Raw genomic sequence first — 19,160 nt, forward strand, 5'->3', positions numbered from 1 at the left:
GGGAACCAGATCTATGGTAAAGTCTCGCTCGTGGGGCAAAATTTGGATTTGCTGAAACACCAAAGGAATACATTTCAGTGTGACTGTACACAGTACGCCAGTTGCATATTCAACTGTAATGAATAACTTCATATACACAACTTTTAGCTGTAAGGAAGCCTTTTGCGACTGTCTTTGGTGAGATTTAACAATCAATCTTTCGGAACATCGCATTGTATACATTTTCATCTAAATGAATAGCCCAGGGGCCACAATTACGAACAGTTTTAAGACTGAGTTCAGACTGCACATCTTCCTTCTTTGTGACTTTCCTTGTAATTGATGCTAAATTCTGCTGATTTTTCTTTAAAAAACTATATGAAATTATACGACTGTTAACATTTATTTTAAAATTAAGTATATGAAGATAATTGTTTGTTATTAAATATAAGTCCTTTTCTGATTCTGAGTCTAGATTCATCATAATCAAGTGTCTGGTATTGTTGGAGGCTTCATTGTATCTAACTCCTTTCTTTTGATTAACTATTAAATATTTCTTTAAATGACTATACCATCGATGATACCAAGGCTTTGATATTTTCTAGACTGTTTTCTTTCGCAAATTTCCTTTGAAACCGTACCTGTATTGGTGGGAATCGAGGGTATGCGTCTCTGAAATGCTTTCAGTCAAAGCTTGGCTTTGAACACGGCAAAATAAAGCAGTCGATCATATTAGGCCAGCAATTACTTCGGGAAAAAGGGGGTTTAAGTGTAGATTAGCATTAATTGTGATACAGTTAATGTCTTCTCATACCATTTTCTGCAATTTAGATATTATTACAAAGACTTTCAAATGAGAAAAACAAATAAGATAAAACACAAAATTATCATATTTCAAGAATAACAAGAAATGCAATCGGATACTGTAGAAACAATGGTTCTCAAAAGCTTTAATTTCCTTTGAGCAGAAATATTTTTCGAATTTCAAAATCTTATTTCCATGGAAGAGCAATTCAATACCAGTTCACTGTATAAATAGTTCATTGCCGCGTTTACATAACTTCCTGATAACTGTTGTGTGTCCGGGAAGACTTTGAATGTTGTAAATTTACACATATTTGTTTGTGAAAAGCCTGTATATCATTACACCAATCATATTTTAAAATACCAATCTCGTAATTTACAGGTATAAGACTCGATCACTTCAGACAAACAAATGTCACAATAGACAAAGGTCTAAAAGTCTTACCATTACAAAACGAATGGATTCATTGTGATTTACGAGAATAATCATCAACTTATGAATGTTTTAGGAAAAGTATGAGTGATGTGGATCAATCTGAAACGCTCTTATGTATAATGATTGTCTGCTGTTTTTCTCAAGGAACAAGAAATATGACACATTTTTTTTTATCTAACCAGAGTTATGCGCTCTTCTAAACATGTGTTTTGTCTCTGGAAACGTTTGTATTAAATAAAATTGAATATTTTGAATCATATATTAGGTATAGCAAAGGTTGAAGGTTTGCTTGCTGACGAAAATGAAGCTATGACAGTACTTCAAAATTGTTTCTTTGAAACATGTTATCATAGCCAACAATATTAAGTTCTTGAATTCTTGCCTCATTTTACATATTAAAGTTATAATCTTTTCACTTCTACCCCAGGAAGTACTACCAAGAATAACAAAGTAAATCGTCACCCTCGTGCAATAAATCAAAACTGCATACATCTCTATTGCTGCGATAAATGGAGGCTTAAAGTAAATGTTGACAAAACAAAGATCATGATCTTTAAACGAGGTGGTCGAGGTCGAAATAATACTGACTTTGTGTATAACGGTGAACTGATTGAGATTGTTGACACTTTTTGCTACCTAGGATTTAATATTAGCTCAAACGGTAAATTTCGAAAAGGAATAGACGCTATAGCTAATAAAGCGATAAAATCGGTGATGTCACTTAAAAGCATTACGGCTGGAGGTTATATACCAGTCAATATACATTTTGATTTATTTGATGCATATGTATTGCCTGTACTTGAATACTGCTCTGAATTGTAGGGGTTTGCCACGGATGACAATCTTGAACGTATTCACAGGAAATATTTAAAGCAGATACTTAATGTTAAAATTACAACCAATTGTATTGAGAAACTGGTCGTTTCCCTTTGATGATACATAGGAAATTGAGAATTGTTAAATATTGGTTTAAACTGGTGAATAGTTACAACACTAATTGTATATTATATGCAACATATTGTAAATTAATGAATGATTGTGTTAAAGGGCGAACGAACTGGTTGAGTAATGTGAGACGGCTGTTACAATCAACGAGTTTCAATGAGATATGGCTATATAGAGATTCTGTTGTTAATATACCATGTTTTATAAACCAATTCAAATTGAGACTAAATGATATTTATGTTTCGCAGTGGTTAGAAGGTTTAAATAATTCATCAAGTCTTGTGTTATTTAGTGCTATGAAAACAACATTTGCAATGTCTCCATATTTATGTTTAGTTGACAATGTAAAACACAGACATGCTTTAAGCAAACTAAGACTTTCATCACACAGACTCAGGATCGAGGACGGACGTTACCGAAATATACCAAGAAATGAGAGGAAATGTGAACTCTGTACCTCTAATGACATTGAGGACGAATACCACTTTGTGTTAATATGTGACAAATATGTACACTTACGGGAACAATATATACCGCGCTTTTATTTTAATAGACCAAGTGTGTATAAACTTGTGCACCTATTGAACACTACCAAGAAGACTTTGCTACACAGATTAGCGATATTTATTCTTAAAGCAAATGAACATAGAGATGCTTATTTAAACGTTCCGGGATAAGAAATTTACTCTCATGAAAATTATGTTAAAATATGTACTCTAACTTTGCTAATATTTGCTCAATTGCTTTTTGTTTACTCCATTTATGTTATCATATGTATTGTATGTGCATGCATTACTAAATATTCCTAATGTTTATGATCATAAGCTGTATATGCTTGTATCTAAATAAATATTCTGTTCTGTTCTGTTCTATTATCCACCGGAAAGCATATAATTAATTGGGTTATTGCATAAGAATTGATATGTATGTTGTAAAAAGGCATCAGCAGATACCATATGTGTCAATATGTTCCTGTAACTTGTATACATTTTGTTTTACTCAGAGATTTGAGTAACTGCTAAATATTGTATTAAAGCTGCACTCTCTCAGATTGTCCGATTACCGTTAACTTTTATTTTAGGGCAAGGAATGAGCCAACTTTTACATAAATGTTTGAAAACAAGTGATATAAGACTGCTGAAAAGGTCTCAGATCAAAGTTTTTTTTTATATTTACATTACAAAATTGATGATCTATAGTTTACTAGCTAAATTATATTTTGGCAGTTTTTCAAACAAATGAGATATGTTTTATTTTGAGTTTTGTTTATATATGATCTGACTAAATTTAAGACATGAAAGTCATAGCAACTGATTTTGAGACAAAAAGGTCAATCTTTGAGTGTGCATCTTTTAGGAAAATTATAAATAAACAAATTTATGTTGCTAGGGCACGTTTCAATAAAAAATTTAAGTCAATATTAGGTATAATTTAGAAATATTATATTGTCATATGTTCATTGCTTTGCAACATTATTTTGTGAGTTGAGGTTTCAGCAGTAAAAAAAGAAAATACAATGTTGAATAACTAACAAAAATCGGATTGTTTTTATTTTTGCTGTTCATTCAGATTTAAGATAATTGTACATGATGTTACAAATTAAAAGATCATTTAATGAAAAAGGCCCATTATTCATGCTTGATTGACTGTTATTATACTTTAATATATGAATAAAATCGTCAAGAAATGGAATGGCATTAAATACAAAATCTAAAAATAGTGAATTATTATTTGTTATGCGGGTTTCGTACAGCAATTGACGCATATTTTGGGGTGAGGTCTTATAAGTATCTTCCTTCAAGTACCCTTACCCGAGGCTATGTGCAAAAGCCAGGTACGAAGCTTGCCAAGTTACCGCACCGTAGCGTTTCCATGGGTTGGATTTTTTATCAGTCTCGCTTACATGTGCAGGATACTTTTCCTTGCATACGAAAAAAATTAAACTACGTGCAATTTTGACGGTGTTAACTTTGGTTTTGTCATGAAGCGCATTCATTTGAAATTAATGTCAAATAGTTTCTGATTGACTTGGTCGTTAAGTGGTTTTCATTTTCGTCTGTTTAACCATTTTTGGTCATGTACATTGTTCTCCCTCTGCTCGTTAAGATATTATTCTAAAATGGCGCGGAGATGCAAGTGATTTTGTAAATTGTATTTGATAAATCAATATTAAACACCAGATCATTGTTTTACTGATAACTTGAAATCAACCTTGACCGGAAATTTGTTGAAAAAAATGGCCACAAAAAGTTCACAAGTTTGTCGAACCATTAAACTAGAAACCAACTATTGACCTCAAAATACCTATCATTAACTTAACCATACATTTATCCTGACAAAATTTGTCCTGCAGTTATAGATGGAAATGTACACACAGTCTGACCAATTTCATAAAGAATTGGTAGAAACTCTGTCGATAGACAGACAAAGGCTGTTCCGAAGAGTCATACCTCAACTTTAACTTTCCTTTTGAATGTTATTGTTTCACTGTTGGGGCAGAAAAAAATCAATATAATCTTTTGTATCTGTTTATTATGATTTCACTATAAATTAAAGAATACTATTTCCTATTGGGTGTGATATTTTGTTAAGTTGAAAAGTTGATGGTCTGTGAAACTATTTACACAATGAAATATAGTTTTCTCTGTAGGGCAAAGAGCATCACACAATTATTGTATTTCACTTTCATCATGATAATGTCATATCTGAAGCCAATGATGTAAATTAAGCCAAAATAAACATTGATATAGTATTACAATTCAAACAGAGTAAGCATCAAAATACAAAATTCACTACAGTGTGTTACTGTATAATACGTGTACATATAAGTAATGTATAGTTATGATCAATACATAGTATTTATAAATCTAATATTAACACGGTATATAGTTTATGAGAAATAAGTATGTAGATCTCATGTGTTGTATTGGTAACTAGAGCAACTTCACTGCCGGTTGTGTTGCACAAGTGCACTGGATAGTCAGGTAAATCAAAGTGAGTATTGACATTGTATTTCCTGTCCAGAAGCTTCACTCTCTTGTTGTCACAGTCAGCAATAACAAGGTCTCCACTTGGCAGCTCGCATATACCAATGATCTTGCAGGTATTCTTGTCTTTCTTGATTCTAACACTGTACTTCTTTGATCCTTGACTTTTGAACACATAATTACAATCTAACCTCTTTGCTATGGCAACCACTCTTTCAGCGGCTCCAAACATGTGCAGGTTTCTTAGAAATGGTATTATGCTGCTGTCAGACTTGAAATGTAAGGCTTCCTCTGGCTTTCCTTGTATTGCTTGCACTAGATTCTGGGATTCAATCAGTTTTGTCTGACATTTCATATGCCCGACGTAACAATTGGTCTCCTTGTTTTTTCCAGTTATCTGGCTGAACTTTTCCATCATAGTCTTCAGTAAGTCATTCATACGAGTACACGTTTCAATATCATCTTTCAAACTCTTCTCTAAATCCTTCATCATGTAATCTAACTGTTCAACTGTTTTCTGCTCAAGCTTGTCTAAGATCTGGTTTAACTCTTTTCGAAGAGCCTTGATTTCAGTCAGGATAGTCTTGTACGAATCCTTAATAGATGCTTGGTCTTTCATTTTGGCATTTTTGAGATCATTTAGCCTGAATCTCATCTCGTCCATTGCTGCTGACAGCTGCTTGAACTCTGCTGTTTTCAGGAATCCTTTGGCCAGTTCAGGCAAGTGACTTATGCTGCTACAATGCCTGAAACAGAACAAATATTTTTGCGTTGGAATTGCCAACTGATAATATATAATTCAGATTGTATTTAAATAAAACAGATAAAAAATAAAGGCGAGGACTGCTTTCTGCCCTTTTAGGATGCACCCCTCTGTCCTCATTGAGAAGACCAGAATATGCAATATTCCAAAAATTAAGTGCTCGAGGTTATCAATTTTCTTGGTTTAAAGCTTATATATAGCTTATATAAATAATTATACGTTAATGCGTCCAAACTTAATATTTCCTAGCTATTTAAACTTTAAACTACTTTAACGTACAATTAATAATATTTAAGTTAATCGCCTTTCTAAACCCTGCCTAAAACCCTTAACTGATATCGCAGTCAAATAACTGGCTGACGGCAATGCTAACGGAAAAAAATAAGATAAAGGATGTCCTCATTGTTTTTCTTCTTAATATATTGTTTTTTTTAAGGAAAACAATAAAAAGTATTTTCTGACGAGACCAAGATGCATAACTGAGCCAGAAATCTCTCAGACAAATTCCATCTGTTCGTACAGTGGTCATGATTTAATTTATGTTAATATCTGAAAGGGCTTAAAGTCATAGCTAATATTAACCCTTTGATCATGACAACAAGACAAATATCAACACCACTAGCGCTACAACAAGTAACTTCAAAATAGCACTGACAAATTTAAAAGAAGCCGTCAAAACAGACAAGCAGATTTTATACAAACTTGAATAAACAATCAATTATTGATTAAAAAGGGAACGTAACACCCTTGTATTGGGTGCGACACATTTGGTTGTCACTATTGCAAATTTATTTCAAATACAAACCGTAAATGACAACAATAAGGACCGGACTTGATCCACTGTCATCTTATCAATATTTATACAGCTTGGCAAAGGTCTAATGCACGCATTGACCTTGACCTTATTGCTTAGGACCAAAATATTAGGGTGACATGTCGTCATATCATTGTAGTCAAATTATTTGGGATCCCAACATGACAATATGAAAAAAGCAAGACGGATATATAAGATTGTGAGATTGAAGCGGGGGTATATTAGAGAACTAAAACTATTATAATCTCAGTATTAAGGCATATATTCTGTGGTTTCATGTGTACATAATTTTATTTGATAATACTGAACATATTTGGAGTAATGGCCCAGGTAAAACTCTATGCAAAACTGCGATGAAGCCTATGCCTCCCTCAATGACACCATAACTATCACAATACCTCAAAAAGAGCAGTGGAGAATAAAGAAATTAATAACCTGTGGTTGAGTGACACGCAGACATGGCAACACAGTTCTTGATGGTCATTACAGTAGACCTCCAGCTTGTTACCATGTTGGTCACATCTGTCCATGGAGAACCCCGCCCACTTTTGAATGTCTCCACGCCCATACACAACATGCTTCTTGAAGTACTCCCCATGTTTACTCACACATTTGTCGCACAGATAGTGCTCACACTCTGGACAGAAGTGCTGGGCTTCAGTGTTAAAGTCATTTTCCGCACATTTGGAACAACTGTAGTCATGAATCAGGTCAGATCCCTTGTAAACTGATGAACCTCCAAATGCCATTTTGTTTAAAATTTGTCAACAATATTAACGTCGAAAAACACTTGAATCTACATATCTGTTATCAAATATATATATCATCATCACAAAAGAATGACAAGTAAATGAAGAATCCGATAAAATGGCCATTCATTACATTTTCTAGCCGCCATCACTGTATCAAGTTTAAACAAACACTGTCATGTTGTGCAAATTGTCACAAGATCAGGAATGAAAATGCTTCAATCAATAATCTTATCAAACATAAAAATACCAACTTAGGGACTAAAGTATTCAAACCCACAAGGCTTTTAAAAAAAGCTCGATAAGATGATACTTCAATAAAACCAACCTGATAAACTTCACATGATCTTTTAAAGCCGTATATCTTTAGTTGACATGAAATTGTATTGATGTGCTTTTTTATCTTTCAAGCGAAGAACGTGCTTAATGTTTTATTTATATTAATATGCTGTGTTTATATTTGATGTGCTATGTGTATATGTTACACATGGAATGAATATGCTTTTTTACTGTTTCCTATAGATTTGTTTATATTTCTTATTTTTAATGTGTTAATTTATCAGGAAAAAAATCATATTGTATTGTCCTAGTATCCAATGTGTCATGTTGCTTACAGTAAGACATATGATTTTTCTCTATGATTTGATAGGTAACAACGATCCCGTAAACAACGTAAACGAACAATTGACCTTATGACAGCTAAGATTAGTTTAGCACCAGGCGCTAAAATACAAAATCTTCAAAGAAAATTAAGATAAAGTTACAAAGATGTTCTTATACAAAAAAATGGGGAAAAAAACCCAAAGCGAAGATGATATATATGATATCAAATCATTGTAATATATCAACCAATTATTTTTAAAACAAAACAACATACAAAGCTAATACTAGGTATTAAGTAAGATGTACTGTAAACAAAAACTATAACTAACCCCAAATTTGTAGAAGTTGAAAAGACCAGAAAGAGAAAGGTTGAAACAGTTCCCATTACTACAGCTCGCAACAACTTTCAGGGACAGTGTGGACAACATGGAGACAAAACACTGAAACAATAAAAAAATCACATAAGATACTACATGTAATAAGCACCATGTCGTATTTATTATCATTCAACCAATCAATTGACGAATAAACTGTTTAGTTTGTCAATAAAAAAATCATGATTGTATAATTCAATGGATTACTCTGGGCACCTCTGACAAGTGACCAGGGACCGCCAAAAATGCTTTGTTTTGCTGAAAGGTATCAGTAGCACTTGATACTTTTAAAGACGCCTCAGTTTAAGCATGGATCCTTAAAGTTGCACTCAAATAATTAGTTTGCTTTTGCTCTTTAGTGTGTGTTCATTCAAGAACAAGAAACATCTAAGAATATATTTTGAATGAGTCTCTTTAAAAATTGAAGGGTATATAAACAAAGCTAGATAAAAATGATAATTATTTTCGCAAGCACTTCAAATCTTCAAAATAGTTTTCCCTTGCTTGATTTAATGTTTTAATGAGACTTTCTTATCACCATGTAAAACAAACAAGATTTACCAATATCCTGAATGTTCCATTAGTTTCTTGAATACATACATATACCTTCTGAAGATTTATGACTTATGTTCTCCCTACCGAAATATTACAAAATGGTCTGGGAAACGAAACATTTACTTTCCCTATATTGAGCTGAACTGAAATACATACATACCTATATAGCCTTATACCTTTAATGCATTTATGGAGATACTATTTCAGCAAGTATATGCAAGTGCCAGGAACAATTTGTGTCAGCTGAAGCAACATTTTGAAAGGCCACAGCAATACCAGCCAAATACAATCTAAGAAAAAAATTATGTCAATAAGTGCCAAGGTGTTTAGAAAAGTGAAAGTTGTTTATAAAAAAGGTTCAAGCAAAAGCAAGGGACTTTGACCAAACATTACCTCATCTGAAATATGTACAAATATGAATTACAAGAAACAGCTTTAAACCATGGATTTACTAAAATAACTGAGGAAGAATGCCAAATTTCTTTCATATGCTCATCTAGCTTCATAATCAACAATCAAAAACAGATAAAAACAGTGACACTTTCAAATAACAAGATCCCATATAGGGGTTGATCATATTGATCCAACATGTCCTGAAGTTGTTAAAATTAAATACAAAATACAGACTTCAACACAGTGAACAGGCTTAAGATTGTAGCGGGTGCCGATAAGTTAGTTAGCATAACTCGAATCCCTAGAAATAGTATGTCGCAACCCTTGATGAAAAGTGGTGAAACAATTGTTTAGAACACTTTGTCGTCCACTCAATGTAAAGGTTGTGTTTCCATTAAAGCCTATGCAACAACATGCTCTGTATGAATTCAACAGTATCACAGCCGGAACAAAATCCCAACTCTTGCAAATATAAAGATGGCGGATTGTCTTTTTTAAGTCATTGTTTCCAGGTTGTAGCGAATCATGTTAAATCTGTTGACAGCGCAATGTAACATCTGCAGTAAACCTGTTAAGGACCCTTAGATCTAGTCGGTGGGATAGGAGATAGTGCCGATGTGTCTCACTCTGTGGAACCGCAGCTCACAAGCCTATGATTCATTATGTGACAGTCACGGATGATGGGTGTTGCCATCCATCACTTCCCTACAATAATATAAAAAAATGATAATACAGGGTTATTTTAACTGTACATCCTTTCTAAATCTATTAATAAATGCATAATGCACATATGGACTTATAGCATATGCCTAATAATAAATGTTTTGAAAATATTTATTGATTATCAACTTTTTGGGGCAAGGTAGGAGATGTGCCTGTATAGTTGAGTGGTCTACCCATTTTCCTAATAATTCATGTTTCTACAATTATACAGATTATTATTTAACACGACGTATTGGTGGACAGCTTTTTAAAAAAATAAAACAGTTTGCACTTCTTACCTGTGAACAGTTTTTGCGTTGAAATTGCTGAAAAAGAAACAAGTCAATTCCATGGTGCATATAAAGCCACTTTCCGTTGTCTCATGAAGGTTTCATATACGGCATTGATGGTATGTGTAATTCCAGTACCAGCCTGACCCTAAAAAAGCACGCTAAAATCACTCAGAACGGCATTTACCATGAACCAATGAAATAAGCCGTTATGAAACCTGACTCTAAAACCGGAAGTCAAGGGTGATAGAAAAACTATTCTTACATACCGGACGTGTGTTTCCGGTCATGTGACCAGTGCTGGAAACCCCCGTCCCACACCCCCAATGTAATATGAGTCACGCGCAACAATGCGTCACTTCTTATTTCTTTAATTGTAAGGTTTATGAAAAGTATAATATTCCATTTCAATAAAGCACAATGAAATAAATAAGTATGCAGGACATTTAATTGAAATTGAAAAAATAATAATCGCAAAACACGATTTTTAAAGGAACTATTTGCCGTAAATAGTGATTTAAAATTACTGCGCTTTATAACGTCAGAAAACAACGTCGCACGACTTTTTGGTGTAATGTACAAAAGTGCGTTTTCTACGTCTATTTTTCCACAAATTGATAATTTTAGATATGCAAGAAAAATATCATTTATGTTTTTTTCCGGTCCGGATAGAAAAATCCGATTCTCGGGCACGCTGCGTGGCCGGTAACTCGACAAGCCTCGTTATCGGCTTACGCGCGTGACCTCGGGTCGGATATTTATATCCGTACCGGAACACATGATAGATATTTATAGGAAAACAGAAAAAAGGGAATAAATTCCAAAAAAAATCGTATTATCGGCGAATTCTTCGCGGGCTTAGATGGAGTGTTTGGAAGATAAAATATCATGTCCTTAAATTCCGATGGCTGTTAATCTGCAAAAGTTAATTTGTATTGAGTAATAAGATGAATAAATGACTCGGGTGGCGAAACGTTCAATGCCATTTTAGTATATTATATACAGTACAAAGTGTATATTTTGAAAAAAAATAAATAAATATTTTTGCACAGTTTTGGTATTGTAATGTTTAGCTTGGAATAATAAGATTGTTTTTGACTATTTTTTTAAAAATAATTGAGCTTGAAAATCCGGTGCCAGTGATATGAACATTTCATTAATATCGCGAGTTTTTGACTAGTAAAAAGAAATTTAAATGAAACCCGATATTGGCTGACTATGTGTAGTGGGTTAAGAAAGGCAAGGTATTTTAGTTAACACATTTCCATTTTCTGCGTAAAAATCTATAACTAATGTATTCCCCTGGGCTCCACGCCAAGATTTATTTAAGATTCTCTTGCGTTCTTTTAAATTTACATTCACTGCAGTAACATGAACGTATGTTGTTTTCACATTGTGTTACCCCGACGCATTTTTTAACATTTTTCATGTCAAAACGTGGATCTTATTATACTATATTTCGATTTACGGTACATAAGCCTGCGGCTTGCAGCCTTAAAAGTACTTGTTGAACTTTCAGAGGTTTTGTCGTTATAGAAAATTATTTTCAAATGAGATATTATTGTTTTGCAATATTGATAAAATGATTTCAGGTCATCGAAATTCTGTCAAATTACTTTATTTTCAGGGTAAAATTCCTAACATATCAAAAAATTAATGATATTTTATTCATCAATTTTATTCTCATGTATCATCATCTTTAGAAACAATCAGTATTTTAAAGGCAGGCTGTATGATGTTTCTACTATACAAGTGTGAAAATATGGTAGCAGATGCTTACTTTATTTTTGGTTTATTATCAAAATAGTTTTTATTATTCAAGTTCATTTGATGAACCATTTTAATTAATTTTAAGTACCAATTAGATTAAGCACTAGCGTTGCCATAGAGACTGTCGAATCATATCAGGATCATTGAAAAAAGCATGGTTGACATCACTGTTGGATGTTGGCATCTTGTTTGTGAGTATATAATAATTATAATTAATTTAATGTTATGATGTTGTTTTTGTAATAATAACAAAATATGTTTTGTGTAGAATTTAATTGGTAGTACTTTTTCTGCTTCTCCTATTATGTCCACTTGATAGGTCTGTTCGCCCATCAAATTAACTTTAAATATCAGACTCTTCAAATGCAAAAAGTGATAATAAATGACTGGCCACAATGTTCCCACATTAGAATGGAGTGCTGTAATAAGTTTATTACAATTAGCAGCGCATAAGTCTATAAGCAGCGCTATACCACATGTATCCAAACTATACTTATGTGAAAAACTCCAGAAACAAGCTCGGTAGCCAAAAGTTTAAACGTAAACCGCTTTTTATTTCAATGCGTAAACGCCAAAGACATAGAACACAAAATCCTTATGTACATCCCTATCCCTTACATTTTGCGCTGTACCAAATTTCAGCCAAAGTGTGACTAACTTGTAGTGCTGTACCAACTGCATCCTGAGAAGGCTTGATAAGCAGTGCTGACATGAAGTGCTGTACCAAATATCCAAACAGTGTCCGACAAGCAGTGCTGTATCAAATGTATCCAAACTGAGCCTAATATGCAGTGGTGTACTAAGTATCGGAATAGTGCCAGACAAATAGTGCATTACCAAGTTTATCTCAACAGTTCCTAATTAATGTATTGCTGTAGGAATTGTATCCCAACAGTGCAGGACAAGCAGCGCTGTACGAAATTTATCTGTGCCGTATTGTACTGCTGTACAAACTTTGTCTCAAGAGTGAATGAACAGCAGTTCTGTACCAAGTTTATTCCAACGTTGCTTGCCAAAAAGTTTTGTAGTGCCTGGTATCCCAAGAGTGCCTGACAAGCAGTAGTGTACTAAGTTTATCCCTACTTTCGCTTATATGCAGTCCTGTACCAGGTTCATACACACAGTGCTTGAACAGCAGTACTGTACCAAGTATATTCCATCAGTGCCTGACAAGCAGTGCTGTATCACTTTTATCCCAACTGTGCCTGACAAGTAGTGTTGTACCAATTTTATCCCAACTGTGCCTGAAAAGTAGTGCATTTCAAAGTTGATTAGACTGTGACTGTCAGAATGTTTCCCATCTGTACCTGAAAAACAGTGACACGTTTATCCCAAATGTGCCTAACATGTAGCGCTGCACCAGGTATGTCAGCACTGTCTGACAACCAGTGCTGTACCCAGTTAATGTTAATCGAAAATGTGGCTTAAATGAAGTGCTGTACCATATGTATGTCAACAGTGCATGCCAAGCAGTGATGTTATAAGTTTATTCCAATTGTCGCTGACATGTAGTGCTGTACAAGGAAACTGAACAATGTGCTGTACCAAATCAATCCGAACTGTGGCTCACGTGTAGTGCTCTATCAGGCATGTCAATATAGCATGACAAGCAGCGCTATACCAAGTATATCCAAACAGTTGATTACATGAAGTGTTGTACCAAATGTATCCAAACTGTGGCTCACATTTAGTTCTATACTAGGTATGACAATAAGGCCTGACAATAAGTGCAGTGCCAAGTGTATACCAATTGTCGCGTATATGAAGTTTTGTACCAAATGTATCCAAACTGTGGCATACACGTAGTGCTATACTAGGTATATAAATAGGGCCTGACAATAAGTGCAGTGCCAAGTGTATCTCAATTTTCGCGTATATAAAGTGTTGTACCAATTTTATCATTATTAACAGTACTCACAACTCACATGTAGTGTTGTGTCAGGAATGTCAATAGGGCCTGCCAATAAATGCAGTGCCAAAGTTCGTCCAAACCGTGGCTTACATGTAGTGTTGAACCAAGTTCATTCAAACTCTGTATTCAATTAGTGCTGTACTATGTTAATCCCAACTCTGCCTGACATGTAAAGCTGTACCAAGTTATCCAAACTAAACCTAACAAGTAGTGCTCTACCAAAGTTATCCCAACAGTGAAATACATGTAGTGCTGTGGCAAAGGTATCCTGACAGTGCCTGACAACCGGTGCTCTTCCAAGTTTATCATCCTAAATGTGTCTTAGTATAAAAAAAGGTATTTCCCAAAAAATTAGAACGCGTACACCTTTTTCTAGAAGGGGTATTAGATCGTTTTTTTCCAGCACTGGTCACATGACCGGAAACACTTATCAAGCAGAAATACTGTGTCTTAAACAACCGTGTAAGTAAGTTATTCACAAAAGCACCGCAAGGGAATGCCAATGTTTATGTTTTTATCAGTTGACCAATTAAGAAAACTCAACAAATACTTATACAAGAGCGACTAAATACATGTACATATAATATGCACATATGACGAAAGTGGACAGTTAATATAACCATGCTCGAGTCGCTTGCCTTGGTTAAACCCAGAACCGGTGTCCATTTTGAGAGGATATGTGAAATTTCTTCTAATGGGGATTCAACCCACAACCATTTGGATGAGAGTCATACATTTATGCAATATCACCCTCCAATTAAGCGTATTTCATGTTATTATCTTTGAAAATTTGTAAGTTGATATCGACATCGAATCATAATCATAACACCGAATCTGTGTCATTATCTCTTAATTTCTATCATAGAAAAACAGATAAGTTAAAAGAAGATTCAAAGTATCTTCCATGACCGAGAGTGTAAGATAGGTTCATCCCGACCCGAGCGTAGGGTGTTTTGCGGAAACAAGATTTACCGAGTTTCCGCAAAACACCCTGCGCGAGGGTTTGGATGAACATATCATACACGAGCGGCTATGGTAGATGCTTTTTCTCCCACCTCAGTTAAACAAAATTAAGTAAAAATGTATTGTTTTTGTTGGAACTCTTTTGTGCGTATTGAAAACAAATGCGTATGGATATGTGATAATACGTGGTTGTCATGGATATGCGCGCAGTGATTCAGATTATCTTAATAGTGAAATCGGTCTTTAAATAGTTCTTTATCTTTATTTCTTGGAAAGTGCGTGAAAACCTTTTTATGGTGACATATGAAGCGAGAAATATTTAAAGCTTTTTTAATTTTGCCCCAAGACAAGGTTTCTATGATGCTACAGACGACAGTCTTCAACAAGGGAGGTAATTACAATGTGATGACCATTAAAAAGGAGTTCCATACGGGCGTTTTATCTTTGCCTCTGGGCAAGATAAGAATTTCTAGCATGGATAAAATTTTGGATCTACTTATCTGAGGTGGAGGAAAAAAGGATCTGTGTGGTTTATTAACTTGAAAAACGTTGTTATTTAGGTTGTTTTTTTATATCAAAAAGGCAACAAAACTCTGAGCATATAAATACAATATCAAAAGTGATAAATTATGTACAAAGAATTTTTTTTAGAACTATTGCACAATTTCTGACTTTTGAAAAATTCATTGCTGTGTTAAAAAATATTAAACTCAAGTAATATGAAAATATCTAACATTTAAGACAACAGTTATTTTTTAAATTATCACCGGATAAAGGTTATATAAAGTTCAAGGTCAGTTAAAATAAACAAATTTAGTATGAAACAGTAATCACTGTGAAGATAACCTTAAGGAAATTGACAATTATCAATAATACAATTTTGATTTCTGTAACACTTTTACGTTTTGTTAACAACATACAAAAAATAAACACTCAACTTTAATGTCAAGGTTACAATAAAGGGACTGTACACCAGATTGGCATCAATTTTTTTTTCAGTAACGAAGCTCAGTACAATTATTTAATAAAATGTTTTACTCTTTGATATAATAATTGTAAAACAAATACCAAAATATAAAACAAAATGCGAGTCGGAGACCGGGTTCGAAGCGGTGTCGCCAAAATTGCAGTCCAGTGTTGCATCCACTGTGCTATGAAGGCTTAGCCTAAACGGTTGGAATATTTAAGCTATATACCTAACTTGGTAATATCACGTGATAACATCGACTAGCCAATCACGCATAAGGAATTAATTCTACTAGGAAGACATACCTAGTAATGAAAAAACCCGGAAAAAACTGTGAAAATAAATCAATTGTAAATTATGTGGTACTTAAGTTTATAAGTTTCAATGCATTGCACACATCGATACCAAATTTATGTCAGTTTTCGACAATTTTCTTTTTTCTCTCTCTATTTCATCATACGTTGCACAGCCCCTTTAAGAGTGAATCTTATCCAAAAGTAAGATATCCTGGCATATTTTGTACTTTGACCTTTTCTTAGATTTGATTTTAAAATGTAGAACAATGTGTCAAACATGCCAAAACAAATCTGCATACCATGTCCATAAAAGGTATGAAACATTAAAAAAAACATAATAGGTATTTAAAAAAATGACAAAAGCTTAACAAAAACAACAAAATAAAACTTTTGAACTTGTGACCTATTTTAATTGGGATGACCAAAAATCAAAATAACACCAATATTTCACCAACACACTCATTTTAACAAGGATTCACGCTGTTCAGATTTCACATAATGACCTAGTTTTGGACCAAGATGACATATATTTGTTCCCAATCGAGACTTCATCAAGACAATCATATCGATCAAGTTTCACAAAGATTGAAAGAAAAGGCGAAGTGATTTTGTGTCATCCTCCTTCTAAGATATGACCTAGTGACCTAGATTTTGACCTAAGATGGCCAATTTCCAAACTAGATTGGAACTTTAAAAATACCATTCAGTTCAAGTTTGGCATTGCACAGATAAAATCACCCTTTTTACGATAAAGTAGTGTTTTTTAAATATGATCTACAAAACTTCTTGTCGACCCAAGATGACCCATATTGAACTTGATCGAGATTTCATTTTTATTTTTCAATTTTTGATGGCGGAGTACGAGTGAGCTGCTAACAAAAAAAAGAGTTAAATCCCTAAACTGGTATCTCTTTTGAGACGCCATGTTGAGGAATGTTGTCTTTGCAAATCTGAGTATTTTGTTCCTTCTGTGTGGAATGTTTTCTCCTTTTGAGATCAGGCAGATCATTGCGCAGAGATAATTTCATGGATATCAATTTTGCCCCGTAGTAAATTGACCTTGACCTTGAATCGCGCTAAATCTTTACGTGTCACCATTCCGAAAACCTGCAACAGAGGATTTTACGAAACCTCAAATCATTTTCCTTAATATATTGAAATATTCACATTTTCTAACAGACAAATGATAATATTCCCCACCATGTTTTTATCATTGATGACGACTACATGCCGAAGACCGAGAGCCCTGAACAGTCGGAAGATTCTGGGAAGGGACGCACACTGAAAAATACAGAACGATGTAGAGGGCTTGTGACGCACTTATCATTGAGGGTATTATATTGTTGCATTTCTTAATGTATTATCCTTGGTATTTATTTACTATATACACTGAGAAATAATATTTAAATATTTTTTTGTAGAGCAAGTATTGCATTTTAAATAAGATATCCCAGCAAGTCACAAAGTTGTAGTTCATTTTGTTTGAATGTACAAAAATATTTGAATAAAGTAGTTCATTTTTCTTCTAAATTTTAAAAGGAAAGCATGATGCTTCCTCTTGAATTCTTGGAAAATATGATTACGTTATTAAAAAGGAACATTTAAGGATAGTTGAAATAGACTTAAGGTTCTTGTATATTGCACTTCCTATCATTGTCTTTTTACCAAAGTATGAAGTTAAGTTAAATTCCATCTGGTAGCTTTCTAGTAAGGCTCCGGACAAGAAAAAGTAACAATTGGCAATACATCTGTAATAAGATAAAACAGAGTTAAGGTTCTTGCATACTGAACTTTCTCTCATTATGTTCTTTCATTGTATAAAGTAACTGTCCTTCCTCTCATTGTGCCTTATCATTGTATAAAAAATATATTTTAATTATATCCCCTATCGTCCAGCAGTTTTCAAATTATGATCTGGACAAGTAAAAATAACAAAGTGCAATTACTCTGTTATTAGCTGAATTGGAGGTATGGTTCCGGTACATTGCACTTCCTAATATATTCTATAACTGTACGAAGTCTTTATTGAATTTGAACCAGTTTCAAGTAACACTCCGGTCATTTTTCATACAAACCAAGATAACCTAATGATGGGATCACTCCATTAAGTTTATTGCAGGCCTCAGCTATAAGAGTTTGAAATTGCAAGCAGGCCCTTAAAACTTACATTTTGTATGGTTAGCTCCCCGGATTCATGAATGAAACCAAATCTATGGTAAAGTCTCGCTCGTGGGGCGAAATGTGGATTTGCTGAAACTTTAGAAATATTGGTTTACAAATTTACCTTTGAAACCGTACCTGTATTGATGGAAATCGAGGGTATGCGTCTCTGAAATCAGAGGACTTTAATTGGTCCATTTTTCTTTTAATATCCGTATTGTCTTGGAAAATCTAAAAATAACAATGCTTATTAACTCAAAGCTGCAGCTTTCAGTCACAGTTTGGCTGTGAAAATGGTAAATCAGTCAAGATTAAATTTGATCATATTAGGCCAGCAATTACTCTAACAAAGACTTTAAAATGAGAAAACCAAATGGGATAAAACATAAATTAACATATTTCAAGGATAACACATAAAATGCAATTGGATTCTGAAGAAACAATGGTTCTTAAAAGCTATAATTTCCTTTGAGCAGATAAATTTTTCAAATTGCAAAATCTCATTTCCATGTGCGAGCAATTCTATATCAGTTCACTATATGAAATTTTTCATTGCAACGTTTACAGAAATTCCTGTTAAATTTATAATTGAAAAAGGGGCAAAACCCAGTAATCAAAGTCAGAGTTATGGGCCTTGAGTGATGTAGATCAAACTGAAATGCCCTTCTGCTATTGGTTTTTAGTTAAAAAAAGGGGCA

At 33.8% G+C, this 19,160-nt stretch overlaps 1 pseudogene; it reads right to left on the reverse strand.

Annotated features, from left to right (window-relative positions):
* The window catches only part of LOC128214619 (uncharacterized), a 31,133-nt pseudogene extending 23,544 nt beyond the window's left edge, over positions 1 to 7,589 (reverse strand).
* Between the last annotated feature and the right edge of the window lie 11,571 nt (positions 7,590 to 19,160).

This window comes from Mya arenaria, chromosome 2, assembly GCF_026914265.1.
Source record: "Mya arenaria isolate MELC-2E11 chromosome 2, ASM2691426v1".
NCBI lineage: Eukaryota > Metazoa > Mollusca > Bivalvia > Myida > Myidae > Mya > Mya arenaria.